At 46.7% G+C, this 12,732-nt stretch overlaps 4 non-coding genes across 4 annotated transcripts; all 4 read right to left on the bottom strand.

The window, feature by feature from the left end:
• Positions 1-678: 678 nt before the first annotated feature.
• TRNAG-CCC (transfer RNA glycine (anticodon CCC)) lies at positions 679-750 on the bottom strand. Its single transcript has one exon. It is a non-coding gene; the product is annotated as a tRNA-Gly (tRNA).
• Positions 751-2,277: 1,527 nt separating this feature from the next.
• Positions 2,278-2,349, bottom strand: TRNAG-CCC (transfer RNA glycine (anticodon CCC)). Its single transcript has one exon. It is a non-coding gene; the product is annotated as a tRNA-Gly (tRNA).
• Positions 2,350-5,454: 3,105 nt separating this feature from the next.
• Positions 5,455-5,526, bottom strand: TRNAG-CCC (transfer RNA glycine (anticodon CCC)). Its single transcript has one exon. It is a non-coding gene; the product is annotated as a tRNA-Gly (tRNA).
• Positions 5,527-8,641: 3,115 nt separating this feature from the next.
• On the bottom strand, positions 8,642-8,713 carry TRNAG-CCC (transfer RNA glycine (anticodon CCC)). The gene has a single exon. It is a non-coding gene; the product is annotated as a tRNA-Gly (tRNA).
• Positions 8,714-12,732: the final 4,019 nt, after the last annotated feature.

Here is a 12,732-nt window from a genome sequence, read left to right as displayed (position 1 = left end):
ACCCTCTCCTCTCTCTTTGATCCTAGCGCTAGCATGCTCAGGATTTGATTTTAACTGGGAGCCAGAGATCTACCCGGTGAGGGCGAGGCTTTTGAGCGTTTGGGAGCGTTCGGGACGTGAGGATGTTGGACAGGAAATGTTGCCATCTTGAAATATCCAACCTTCCTGCTGTCATGAGAGGCTCTTTCCATGGACATCTGCCTCTTGGAGTCCTCTCAACTTGCTCTCTGATATAACATTTTGTGAGCTGCAGTTACATCCGATGGCTACAAGGTGGCGCTGCATTCAGGTGAGAGAACAAGTGTGCACAAAATCGTTGGGGACTTTTGCCAGATTCATCGGTGGATCTTGCCTACTTTTATTCACATGCTAGATATTGCCTAGAAATGCTTTTTAATATAGAGATGCTACAGTTAGAATGTCTAGTCGGGGTTCAGCCCTTTCATTGTCTACCGCCCGCAACATATTTATTACCAGCACATGTGAGTGGTGACTCTGCTTTTTGGAAAATAGCATCTAATAGCACAATGAATGTAGCAGATGGGGCGATCGAGATGCCTGCCTAAGTATTTCATTTTTTTTTAATTTAACGTCTGATTAATCTGTTCATGATATTTCCGTTTTGTGACATGTTGCATTAAAACAAATCCTGCTTGGAGAACATATAAAAATTTGCACTGCATTGGCCGGGAATCGAACCCGGGTCAACTGCTTGGGAAGCAGCCATGCTCACCACTATACCACCAACGCCCTATGATGTGGGTGCTCTCGGTTCTAAAGATTACAACCCCGAGTTCAATGACTATCTTGCACCAGTTTCAATGGTGCATTTGGTTTAGATACCAACATGAAAAGCAGTAGAAAGTTTCTTGTAGAGGGTAAGGAACTGGGGATTGAAACCAAGGCCAAATCTTTTCAGAAGAGAAGAAATGGAAAGCAGTAGTACAAATAGTGGAAATGAACATATTTAGGCAGCATTGGAAGCAAAGCAGCGAAGAGAAAGAGAGTGCCTTCCATGAAATGCCCAGGAGAATGATAAGAGCAGAACGAAAAGGCAAGAATGACATTCAAAGCATGCCCAGAAAAACGTGTGACGGTCCCACCAGTCATTTATGCTTATAATTGGGTATCTTTACTTTCAAAGTATGGGGTTGATCCTTTGGCGATCACTCTCTTGTATTTCAGCAGAGACAGATAGTTGAGAAGTCTTTTCTCACATAGCTAGCACAAGCCTGCGCTTTTCCTTGCTTGTAGCATGGAAATGACAGATTGGTTCTCAGAAGAAAAAACAAGAAATATTACAGCAGAGGATGGTTTCGATCCATCGACCTCTGGGTTATGGGCCCAGCACGCTTCCGCTGCGCCACTCTGCTCCCTTGTAAAAGTGTTCTCTTTATGCAGAGGAGGAGCTTTCAGCGAAGTGGCGAGGGATTGGTGGGTCTCGCTCCTCATTTGCCTAAGCATGCTGCAATGTATGCTGGGTGCAGAAAATCTTCATCTTCTCGTCTCACAGTCAGTCATAACTGAAAGTGCAGACCCTCTTGGGAACTAGCAGTTTCAGGCCTTTACCAAGATAGCAGCTCTCTAACCCTCTCCTCTCTCTTTGATCCTAGCGCTAGCATGCTCAGGATTTGATTTTAACTGGGAGCCAGAGATCTACCCGGTGAGGGCTTGCCTGGTGTGAGGCTTTTGAGCGTTTGGGAGCGTTCGGGACGTGAGGACGTCGGACAGGAAATGTTGCCATCTTGAAATATCCAACCTTCCTGCTGTCGTGAGAGGCTCTTTCCATGGACATCTGCCTCTTGGAGTCCTCTCAACTTGCTCTCTGATATAACATTTTGTGAGCTGCAGTTACATCCGATGGCTACAAGGTGGCGCTGCATTCAGGTGAGAGAACAAGTGTGCACAAAATCGTTGGGGACTTTTGCCAGATTCATCGGTGGATCTTGCCTACTTTTATTCACATGCTAGATATTGCCTAGAAATGCTTTTTAATATAGAGATGCTAGAGTTAGAATGTCTGGTCGGGGTTCAGCCCTTTCATTGTCTACCGCCCGCAACATATTTATTACCAGCACATGTGAGTGGTGACTCTGCTTTTTGGAAAATAGCATCTAATAGGACAATGAATGTAGCAGATGGGGCGATCGAGATGCCTGCCTAAGTATTTCATTTTTTTTTTTATTTAACGTCTGATTAATCTGTTCATGATATTTCCGTTTTGTGACATGTTGCATTAAAACAAATCCTGCTTGGAGAACATATAAAAATTTGCACTGCATTGGCCGGGAATCGAACCCGGGTCAACTGCTTGGGAAGCAGCTATGCTCACCACTATACCACCAACGCCCTATGATGTGTTTGCTCTCGGTTCTAAAGATTACAACCCCGAGTTCAATGACTATCTTGCACCAGTTTCAATGGTGCATTTGGTTTAGATACCAACATGAAAAGCAGTAGAAAGTTTCTTGTAGAGGGTAAGGAACTGGGGATTGAAACCAAGGCCAAATCTGTGCAGAAGAGAAGAAATGGAAAGCAGTATTACAAATAGTGGAAATGAACATATTTAGGCAGCATTGGAAGCAAAGCAGCGAAGAGAAAGAGAGTGCCTTCCATGAAATGCCCAGGAGAATGATAAGAGCGGAACGAAAAGGCAAGAATGACATTCAAAGCATGCCCAGAAAAACGTGTGACGGTCCCACCAGTCATTTATGCTTATAATTGGGTATCTTTACTTTCAAAGTATGGGGTTGATCCTTTGGCGATCACTCTCTTGTATTTCAGCAGAGACAGATAGTTGAGAAGTCTTTTCTCACATAGCTAGCACAAGCCTGCGCTTTTCCTTGCTGGTAGCGTGGAAATGACAGATTGGTTCTCAGAAGAAAAAACAAGAAATATTATAGCAGAGGATGGTTTCTATCCATCGACCTCTGGGTTATGGGCCCAGCACGCTTCCGCTGCGCCACTCTGCTCCCTTGTAAAAGTGTTCTCTTTATGCAGAGGAGGAGCTTTCAGCGAAGTGGCGAGGGATTGGTGGGTCTCGCTCCTCATTTGCCTAAGCATGCTGCAATGTATGCTGGGTGCAGAAAATCTTCATCTTCTCGTCTCACAGTCAGTCATAACTGAAAGTGCAGACCCTCTTGGGAACTAGCAGTTTCAGGCCTTTACCAAGATAGCAGCTCTCTAACCCTCGCCTCTCTCTTTGATCCTAGCGCTAGCATGCTCAGGATATGATTTTAACTGGGAGCCAGAGATCTACCCGGTGAGGGCGAGGCTTTTGAGCGTTTGGGAGCGTTCGGGACGTGAGGACGTTGGACAGGAAATGTTGCCATCTTGAAATATCCAACCTTCCGGCTGTCATGAGAGGCTCTTTCCATGGACATCTGCCTCTTGGAGTCCTCTCAACTTGCTCTCTGATATAACATTTTGTGAGCTGCAGTTACATCCGATGGCTACAAGGTGGCGCTGCATTCAGGTGAGAGAACAAGTGTGCACAAAATCGTTGGGGACTTTTGCCAGATTCATCGGTGGATCTTGCCTACTTTTATTCACATGCTAGATATTGCCTAGAAATGCTTTTTAATATAGAGATGCTACAGTTAGAATGTCTAGTCGGGGTTCAGCCCTTTCATTGTCTACCGCCCGCAACATATTTATTACCAGCACATGTGAGTGGTGACTCTGCTTTTTGGAAAATAGCATCTAATAGGACAATGAATGTAGCAGATGGGGCGATCGAGATGCCTGCCTAAGTATTTCATTTTTTTTTTTAATTTAACGTCTGATTAATCTGTTCATGATATTTCCGTTTTGTGACATGTTGCATTAAAACAAATCCTGCTTGGAGAACATATAAAAATTTGCACTGCATTGGCCGGGAATCGAACACGGGTCAACTGCTTAGGAAGCAGCTATGCTCACCACTATACCACCAACGCCCTATGATGTGGTTGCTCTCGGTTCTAAAGATTACAACCCCGAGTTCAATGACTATCTTGCACCAGTTTCAATGGTGCATTTGGTTTAGATACCAACATGAAAAGCAGTAGAAAGTTTCTTGTAGAGGGTAAGGAACTGGGGATTGAAACCAAGGCCAAATCTGTGCAGAAGAGAAGAAATGGAAAGCAGTAGTACAAATAGTGGAAATGAACATATTTAGGCAGCATTGGAAGCAAAGCAGCGAAGAGAAAGAGAGTGCCTTCCATGAAATGGCCAGGAGAATGATAAGAGCAGAACGAAAAGGCAAGAATGACATTCAAAGCATGCCCAGAAAAACGTGTGACGGTCCCACCAGTCATTTATGCTTATAATTGGGTATCTTTACTTTCAAAGTATGGGGTTGATCCTTTGGCGATCACTCTCTTGTATTTCAGCAGAGACAGATAGTTGAGAAGTCTTTTCTCACATAGCTAGCACAAGCCTGCGCTTTTCCTTGCTGGTAGCGTGGAAATGACAGATTGGTTCTCAGAAGAAAAAACAAGAAATATTATAGCAGAGGATGGTTTCGATCCATCGACCTCTGGGTTATGGGCCCAGCACGCTTCCGCTGCGCCACTCTGCTCCCTTGTAAAAGTGTTCTCTTTATGCAGAGGAGGAGCTTTCAGCGAAGTGGCGAGGGATTGGTGGGTCTCGCTCCTCATTTGCCTAAGCATGCTGCAATGTATGCTGGGTGCAGAAAATCTTCATCTTCTCGTCTCACAGTCAGTCATAACTGAAAGTGCAGACCCTCTTGGGAACTAGCAGTTTCAGGCCTTTACCAAGATAGCAGCTCTCTAACCCTCTCCTCTCTCTTTGATCCTAGCGCTAGCATGCTCAGGATTTGATTTTAACTGGGAGCCAGAGATCTACCCGGTGAGGGCGAGGCTTTTGAGCGTTTGGGAGCGTTCGGGACGTGAGGACGTTGGACAGGAAATGTTGCCATCTTGAAATATCCAACCTTCCTGCTGTCGTGAGAGGCTCTTTCCATGGACATCTGCCTCTTGGAGTCCTCTCAACTTGCTCTCTGATATAACATTTTGTGAGCTGCATTTACATCCGATGGCTACAAGGTGGCGCTGCATTCAGGTGAGAGAACAAGTGTGCACAAAATCGTTGGGGACTTTTGCCAGATTCATCGGTGGATCTTGCCTACTTTTATTCACATGCTAGATATTGCCTAGAAATGCTTTTTAATATAGAGATGCTAGAGTTAGAATGTCTGGTCGGGGTTCAGCCCTTTCATTGTCTACCGCCCGCAACATATTTATTACCAGCACATGTGAGTGGTGACTCTGCTTTTTGGAAAATAGCATCTAATAGGACAATCAATGTAGCAGATGGGGCGATCGAGATGCCTGCCTAAGTATTTCATTTTTTTTTTAATTTAACGTCTGATTAATCTGTTCATGATATTTCCGTTTTGTGACATGTTGCATTAAAACAAATCCTGCTTGGAGAACATATAAAAATTTGCACTGCATTGGCCGGGAATCGAACCCGGGTCAACTGCTTGGGAAGCAGCTATGCTCACCACTATACCACCAACGCCTTATGATGTGGTTGCTCTCGGTTCTAAAGATTACAACCCCGAGTTCAATGACTATCTTGCACCAGTTTCAATGGTGCATTTGGTTTAGATACCAACATGAAAAGCAGTAGAAAGTTTCTTGTAGAGGGTAAGGAACTGGGGATTGAAACCAAGGCCAAATCTGTGCAGAAGAGAAGAAATGGAAAGCAGTAGTACAAATAGTGGAAATGAACATATTTAGGCAGCATTGGAAGCAAAGCAGCGAAGAGAAAGAGAGTGCCTTCCATGAAATGGCCAGGAGAATGATAAGAGCAGAACGAAAAGGCAAGAATGACATTCAAAGCATGCCCAGAAAAACATGTGACGGTCCCACCAGTCATTTATGCTTATAATTGGGTATCTTTACTTTCAAAGTATGGGGTTGATCCTTTGGCGATCACTCCCTTGTATTTCAGCAGAGACAGATAGTTGAGAAGTCTTTTCTCACATAGCTAGCACAAGCCTGCGCTTTTCCTTGCTGGTAGCGTGGAAATGACAGATTGGTTCTCAGAAGAAAAAACAAGAAATATTATAGCAGAGGATGGTTTCGATCCATCGACCTCTGGGTTATGGGCCCAGCACGCTTCCGCTGCGCCACTCTGCTCCCTTGTAAAAGTGTTCTCTTTATGCAGAGGAGGAGCTTTCAGCGAAGTGGCGAGGGATTGGTGGGTCTCGCTCCTCATTTGCCTAAGCATGCTGCAATGTATGCTGGGTGCAGAAAATCTTCATCTTCTCGTCTCACAGTCAGTCATAACTGAAAGTGCAGACCCTCTTGGGAACTAGCAGTTTCAGGCCTTTACCAAGATAGCAGCTCTCTAACCCTCTCCTCTCTCTTTGATCCTAGCGCTAGCATGCTCAGGATTTGATTTTAACTGGGAGCCAGAGATCTACCCGGTGAGGGCTTGCCTGGTGTGAGGCATTTGAGCATTTGGGAGCGTTCGGGACGTGAGGACGTTGGACAGGAAATGTTGCCATCTTGAAATATCCAACCTTCCTGCTGTCGTGAGAGGCTCTTTCCATGGACATCTGCCTCTTGGAGTCCTCTCAACTTGCTCTCTGATATAACATTTTGTGAGCTGCAGTTACATCCGATGGCTACAAGGTGGCGCTGCATTCAGGTGAGAGAACAAGTGTGCACAAAATCGTTGGGGACTTTTGCCAGATTCATCGGTGGATCTTGCCTACTTTTATTCACATGCTAGATATTGCCTAGAAATGCTTTTTAATATAGAGATGCTAGAGTTAGAATGTCTGGTCGGGGTTCAGCCCTTTCATTGTCTACCGCCCGCAACATATTTATTACCAGCACATGTGAGTGGTGACTCTGCTTTTTGGAAAATAGCATCTAATAGGACAATGAATGTAGCAGATGGAGCGATCGAGATGCCTGCCTAAGTATTTCATTTTTTTTTTAATTTAACGTCTGATTAATCTGTTCATGATATTTCCGTTTTGTGACATGTTGCATTAAAACAAATCCTGCTTGGAGAACATATAAAAATTTGCACTGCATTGGCCGGGAATCGAACCCGGGTCATCTGCTTGGGAAGCAGCTATGCTCACCACTATACCACCAACGCCCTATGATGTGGGTGCTCTCGGTTCTAAAGATTACAACCCCGAGTTCAATGACTATCTTGCACCAGTTTCAATGGTGCATTTGGTTTAGATACCAACATGAAAAGCAGTAGAAAGTTTCTTGTAGAGGGTAAGGAACTGGGGATTGAAACCAAGGCCAAATCTGTGCAGAAGAGTAGAAATGGAAAGCAGTAGTACAAATAGTGGAAATGAACATATTTAGGCAGCATTGGAAGCAAAGCAGCGAAGAGAAAGAGAGTGCCTTCCATGAAATGCCCAGGAGAATGATAAGAGCAGAACGAAAAGGCAAGAATGACATTCAAAGCATGCCCAGAAAAACGTGTGACGGTCCCACCAGTCATTTATGCTTATAATTGGGTATCTTTACTTTCAAAGTATGGGGTTGATCCTTTGGCGATCACTCTCTTGTATTTCAGCAGAGACAGATAGTTGAGAAGTCTTTTCTCACATAGCTAGCACAAGCCTGCGCTTTTCCTTGCTGGTAGCGTGGAAATGACAGATTGGTCCTCAGAAGAAAAAACAAGAAATATTATAGCAGAGGATGGTTTCGATCCATCGACTTCTGGGTTATGGGCCCAGCACGCTTCCGCTGCGCCACTCTGCTCCCTTGTAAAAGTGTTCTCTTTATGCAGAGGAGGAGCTTTCAGCGAAGTGGCGAGGGATTGGTGGGTCTCGCTCCTCATTTGCCTAAGCATGCTGCAATGTATGCTGGGTGCAGAAAATCTTCATCTTCTCGTCTCACAGTCAGTCATAACTGAAAGTGCAGACCCTCTTGGGAACTAGCAGTTTCAGGCCTTTACCAAGATAGCAGCTCTCTAACCCTCTCCTCTCTCTTTGATCCTAGCGCTAGCATGCTCAGGATTTGATTTTAACTGGGAGCCAGAGATCTACCCGGTGAGGGCGAGGCTTTTGAGCGTTTGGGAGCGTTCGGGACGTGAGGATGTTGGACAGGAAATGTTGCCATCTTGAAATATCCAACCTTCCTGCTGTCATGAGAGGCTCTTTCCATGGACATCTGCCTCTTGGAGTCCTCTCAACTTGCTCTCTGATATAACATTTTGTGAGCTGCAGTTACATCCGATGGCTACAAGGTGGCGCTGCATTCAGGTGAGAGAACAAGTGTGCACAAAATCGTTGGGGACTTTTGCCAGATTCATCGGTGGATCTTGCCTACTTTTATTCACATGCTAGATATTGCCTAGAAATGCTTTTTAATATAGAGATGCTACAGTTAGAATGTCTAGTCGGGGTTCAGCCCTTTCATTGTCTACCGCCCGCAACATATTTATTACCAGCACATGTGAGTGGTGACTCTGCTTTTTGGAAAATAGCATCTAATAGGACAATGAATGTAGCAGATGGGGCGATCGAGATGCCTGCCTAAGTATTTCATTTTTTTTTTAATTTAACTTCTGATTAATCTGTTCATGATATTTCCGTTTTGTGACATGTTGCATTAAAACAAATCCTGCTTGGAGAACATATAAAAATTTGCACTGCATTGGCCGGGAATCGAACCCGGGTCAACTGCTTGGGAAGCAGCTATGCTCACCACTATACCACCAACGCCCTATGATGTGGTTGCTCTCGGTTCTAAAGATTACAACCCCGAGTTCAATGACTATCTTGCACCAGTTTCAATGGTGCATTTGGTTTAGATACCAACATGAAAAGCAGTAGAAAGTTTCTTGTAGAGGGTAAGGAACTGGGGATTGAAACCAAGGCCAAATCTGTGCAGAAGAGAAGAAATGGAAAGCAGTAGTACAAATAGTGGAAATGAACATATTTAGGCAGCATTGGAAGCAAAGCAGCGAAGAGAAAGAGAGTGCCTTCCATGAAATGCCCAGGAGAATGATAAGAGCAGAACGAAAAGGCAAGAATGACATTCAAAGCATGCCCAGAAAAACGTGTGACGGTCCCACCAGTCATTTATGCTTATAATTGGGTATCTTTACTTTCAAAGTATGGGGTTGATCCTTTGGCGATCACTCTGTTGTGTTTCAGCAGAGACAGATAGTTGAGAAGTCTTTTCTCACATAGCTAGTGTTAGACCTGTCAGCCCTTTGGGTGGTCCCTCCTCATCATTATTTTTTTTGTCCCACTTTTGCCTCAAACCCTGTTTGAATTTTTCCTTTTTGGGAACCACCAGACTTTTTCGTGTTGCTACAGATTCAGGGAACCATTTTAGCTACCCCTGAAACTTCTGTCTGAGGGCCTGGAGCACAAAATGGTGGCCACCTGTGACATCACCAGCATCCACTGGAACCTACCAGCACCTTCCAGAACATTCCAGGAGATTCCAGAACTCTGTGACAGTTGGAGACCGTTTAGAATGTTGGGAGGATAAGAGAGGCAGTTGGCAGTTGGAGCTGGCAGTTGGCACCTGACTGGTGAAGAGAGAGCAGCACAACAGTGAAGGAGGAAGGAGTGAAGCAGCAGGGGTGGAAACTTGTGCCTGGAGTGGGGTCCATAAACCCACCCTTGATACTAGTCCCTACTGATGGATCCCAGCCTGTAGCCCTGTGTGGGAAGAAGCCAGAAAAACTCATCCTAAGGACCTGGACAGCAGGAACAGGCCTTAGAAGCAGAAAGCAGCAAGATCCTGACCTGGAAACTGGTTTCCCTGGAGTCCGGCGTCGAGTAGCCTGAGACCTGGAGCCCGAGGTGGAGAAGCGGCACTGACTGAAGAAGCAGACGTCGTACCCGGAGCCGCCTGAGGTCGTGAGAGGGCGCCGACGGAGGTCGTGAGGAATACCAGAGGTCGAGGAGGAAGTTAACCGAGGTCGAGTGAGCGGCGTCATCGGAGGAGTGAAGTCCGCCCTCCGGAGTCGTCGGAGACCGAGGTGAAGTGTACCGGAGGTCGGGAGTGAGGATCGCACTCCGGAGTCGCCCGGAACCTGAGAGGAGGAGCACCGGAGGTCGGGGGTGAGGATCGCACCCCGGAGTCGCCGGAAGTCGACATCGAGGCCAGGCCGGCCGACGTCATCGAAGCCGAGAGCGCCATCGGACCGGAGCCGCCCGAAGTAGACATCGAGTAGAGACTGCCCGAGGCCGCCGACATCGGACCGGAACCGCCTACCGGCGTCGTCAAAGAACTGACATTGTGCCGAGGCCGCCGAGATCGAACCGGAACCGCCTCACGGCATCGTCACGACTCCAGCGGCGTCGGAGCATCAGAAAAAGGGCAGTAAGTGGAGTAGAGGGCGCCTAAGGCCCTGTGGAGACCTGAGAGACTGCTCTAAGGGGCTAGGGAGGTGCTGGAACCAACCTGACTGTGCCAGGGGTGAATTGGGACTAACCTAGAGAGGTTGTGTGGAGAGAGAAAGCCAGGGCACTGGTATTCCCCCCTTGATCTACCTCAGTTTAGGCCTCAGCCTTGTCCCAGCCAGGGAGTAGAACCCCTCAAGCCTTCCACAACCCTACAAGCTGTGCCTGGGCCAAATCAGCCCTTAAGAATTGAAAAGTGATCTGATTACATGAGTGTTGCTGTATACTTTTAATTATTTATTGGGGGCACTGTATTTATTGAGTTTTTACATATTTATTGCTTCACTATATTTATTGGTCCACAGGGCTTGTTGGTGTACAATATTTATTGGTGACAGTATTTATTGCCTCAGAATATTTAATTGCCTGTATTACCTGCACTGTTATTTATGTCCTTTATATTTATGATCACCCCTATTTATTGAATCTCCAGACAGTATTTATTTGACCTGCACTATTTAAAATTTGTATATTGTGATTGACTTATTTATTTTCCCAATCAGCAACTAAGAGAAAAAGATAAAGAAAGATATTTTCATAATTTTTACGGTGTAGAGTCGTTTTTGGAACGGATGCACGCATGGTTATTGTATGGGTATATTGTATGCTTAGCACGGTGCCTGTTTCCTGACCACTCGAGCCAAGCTACCACAGTGTGTTCGGGGAGTCCACCACCACCCTGCGGAGTGGGAGTGGGCTGTTTCCAACATAAATTGGTGTTCAGTGGTGGGATAGAGCTGTGCCTACATATACTCAACAATAACTGTGGGTAGTCCATAGGCCTACACCGGGAGTTTTCTCACAGCGGCCTTCCAAATTGTGGGTTTTTGTTTTTTCCAAATTTACTCTGGTGGTGGGAGGAGGTATTACTAAAGGTACCCCCCTGCATTGTTACTGCACAAAACCTGTCCTCTAACCTGAGTGGGCAAGATGGAGTTTGTACTGGAAGATTTAGAAACGTACACTGTGGCCCAACTCAGGGAGTTTTGCCAGCGGGAGGGGGTGTACTGTCCCCCAGGAGCAAAGAAGGGTGCACTCCAAACCAGCTTAAGGGCTTGGGGGGAGGCACGCCGAGAAAGCAAGGCTGAGGAGGAAGACAGGGATGGAGAGCCTAACCCCGAGGGGGCTGAGATGTACCAACCTGAGGTGGGGAACCTGTCAGCAGGGCCCAGGACACTTTCTAGGAAGGGCAGCACTGTCTCTAGCGGGGGCTTATCCAGCATGGAGTTAGCAGATCGGAGAGAGAAAAGACAGCTCACATGGGATTTAGCAAAGCTGGAGAAGGAGAAGGAGGAACAGAGGTTGGCTCATGAGACGGAGAAAGAGAGGATGGCTCATGAGATAAGACTGAAAGAGATAGAGCTTCAGATCCTAAGAATTGGGGCACCAACTGTTCCTAATGGTGGCAGCCAAAACCAAGAAATCACCAGGGAATCCAAACCCTACCTGCCAAAGGACATAGTAGCTAGCTATGGGGCGGGTGACGACATCGCCAAGTGGCTAGCAGCCTATGAGGTCTCGTTGAGGGCCCATGGGGTTCCGGTGAAGTATTGGGGAGGGGGATTGTATAAGTACATGCCTCCAGCTGGTAGGGATGCTTTATTGGCCCTCGAAGAGGATGAGCAGACCCACTACCCCACCATGAAACTGGCGCTCATCAGAAAGTTTGGACTAACACCTGAAAAGTACAGACAGAAGTTCAGGGGTAGTCACAAACTGGGCACACAGAATTGGGTGGACTTCCTGGACTATGCAAAGAAGGCACTGGAAGGTTGGATTCAGGGCAGTGAAGTAAGGAACTACGAGGAGCTGTTTGACCTAGTACTGAAGGAACACCTACTCGAGAAATGTTTCCCTGAACTGCGGCAACACCTGGTGGATAGCAAGCTGACCAGCCCCCGGAAGCTTGCTGAGGAGGCGGACATTTGGGCTAGTACCCGGGTGTCCACAAGGGGGACTGGAGGGGATACTCAAAAGACCGGACAGGGCGCCCCCCAGAAGAAAGAGGGAGGGGAAAAGAAAAAGGAGTTCTCCAAAGGCCCCCAAAATAACTTCCAAGGGAAGGGAACAGGATTCACCTCTAAGGCTAACCCACCCAGAAACCCTAATCCTGGCCAGAGTCAGCAGCCAAGGGTTGTCCATTGCTATGAGTGCGGTGGCGTTGGACACTATAAAGGAGATCCGAAGTGTCAGAAACGATCACCCCCTCCCACTGGAGGAAAGCCCCCCGGAGTAGCTAGTGTAGTGCTCGGGGAGGAGATGCCCTTAACTAAGGGAAGGGAGTGGGCGGGTGTCACTTTAGTGTCCCTGGGAGAACGGGA

This window comes from Triturus cristatus, chromosome 11 (assembly GCF_964204655.1).
Source record: "Triturus cristatus chromosome 11, aTriCri1.1, whole genome shotgun sequence".
NCBI classification, from domain to species: Eukaryota; Metazoa; Chordata; class Amphibia; order Caudata; family Salamandridae; genus Triturus; species Triturus cristatus.
The sequence above is the reverse complement of the archived record's forward strand: the minus strand, read 5'-3'. Positions and strand labels throughout refer to the sequence as shown.